This window comes from Sander lucioperca, unplaced genomic scaffold (assembly GCF_008315115.2).
Source record: "Sander lucioperca isolate FBNREF2018 unplaced genomic scaffold, SLUC_FBN_1.2 Unpl_25, whole genome shotgun sequence".
NCBI lineage: Eukaryota > Metazoa > Chordata > Actinopteri > Perciformes > Percidae > Sander > Sander lucioperca.
In genome coordinates, this window is record NW_023396297.1 from 37,501 (window position 1) to 39,563 (window position 2,063).

Genomic DNA, 2,063 nt, shown 5'->3' on the forward strand with positions numbered 1-2,063 from the left:
AGGTCTGATGTGTCTGTGTGTGTGTGTGTGTGTGTCTGGTGTGTCTGTGTGTTTGTGTGTGTGTCGTGTGTGTGTCTGTGTGTGTGGTGTTGTGTGTATGTGTCTGGTGTGTTGGTGTGTGTGTTGTGTGTGTCTGTTGTAGTGTGTGTGTGTTGTTCTGTGTGTGTGTGTGTGTGTGTGTGTGTGTGTGTCTGCTGTGTGTGTGTGTGTCTGTGTGTCTGTGTGTGTGTTGTGTGTGTCGTGTGTTGTGTGGTGTTTTTTTATGTTTCTCCTGGAGTTTCTCCGTCATGTGTGCGTTCTGTGGCCGCCTCGCCTCCTGATTGACGTCGCTGCAGCAAGGATAAGAGAGAAAGATGGTGGCCGGAGCGCTCGCTGCTATCAGCCAATCGCCGCAGGCGGCACAATTTCCTGCCAAACAGGAATGAAAGGTGGGCGAGGCGGCGGCTGCTTTGTTTGGGTCTCTGATGGAGCTTTATGAACAGATATCAGCTAGATTTCCCTCAGTCAGAGGAGGACCCCCATCACACACGAAAGACTCTGACATTGAGAGGAGAGGAGCCAGTCTACCATTTACACCAAACTCATCAAATCATCTTCACATGTTATTTCTACTGCTGGATATATATATATATATAATATATATATTAATATTATATAATATATAATAACATAATCTCACAAAAGTGAGACACCCCTCACATTTTAGTAAATATTTCATTATACTTTTAATGGGACAACACTGAAGGAAATTACACTTTGCTCCAATGTAAAGTATGAGTGTCCCAGCTTGTTAACAGAGTAAATGTGCTGTCCCCTCAAATACTCAACACACAGCCATAATGTCTAAACATGGCAACTAAATCATCACCTACCCTTCACCTATAGAGATGGCAGGGGTAATTTCCATAAAATCATCTCTCAATGCAAATCAAACCAGCTATTAACTAACTGACATAAACCATGTTAATCCTAGGTATGGTGAAGGGGAATGTGATGATGTGGGGGTATGGTGAAGGGTATGTGATGATGTGGGGGTATGGTGAAGGGTATGTGATGATGTGGGGGTATGGTGAAGGGTATGTGATGATGTGGGGGTATGGTGAAGGGTATGTGATGATGTGGGGGTATGGTGAAGGGTATGTGATGATGTGGGGGTATGTGAAGGGTATGTGATGATGTGGGGGTATGGTGAAGGGTATGTGATGATGTGGGGGTATGGTGAAGGGTATGTGATGATGTGGGGTATGGTGAAGGGTATGTGATGATGTGGGGGTATGGTGAGGGTATGTGATGATGTGGGGGTATGGTGAAGGGTATGTGATGATGTGGGGGTATGGTGAAGGGTATGTGATGATGTGGGGGTATGGTGAAGGGTATGTGATGATGTGGGGGTATGGTGAAGGGTATGTGATGATGTGGGGGTATGGTGAAGGGTATGTGATGATGTGGGGGTAGGTGAAGGGTATGTGATGATGTGGGGGTATGGTGAAGGGTATGTGATGATGTGGGGGTATGGTGAAGGGTATGTTATGACTCGGGCCAAGTGTTTGTTGTGTGTGTGTGTGTGTGTGTGTGTGTGTGTGTGTGTTTGGTCTCCCCAAGTTTTTGTGGTGTTTCATCGTCTGTTGCCACATGTCAGCTTCCAGCTGCGGTTTTTTTGGGTGTACGTCAGCGTGAGAAATGTATTGGCTTTTCATGAATTAGTACACGGAGAATGAGACTCTCAAAGGCGCTCCTTCATCTGACTCATGAACACAGAGCTTTGGGTGTCAATTTGTTTGCTTTTTTGACGTTTTTTTTCTGTGTTTTCAATGTTTTTGTTGTAATTTTTCCACATTTTTGTGTCTTCTTTGAGTTTTTTTTGATGTTTCATGCCTAGTTCCTGGCCGTCTGTTATGTGTCGGAGCCTTTTAAACACAAATCCTGCAAACATACGCCAGTCTCTTTATTATTTACACATGAAAAGATATTTTTCCAAAAGAAAAATCCCGAGTGCTTCACAGTGAAGCATTTAGTTTGAAAGGTGTGTAGTGAGAAACACAGAACGAAACTAGTATGAACAG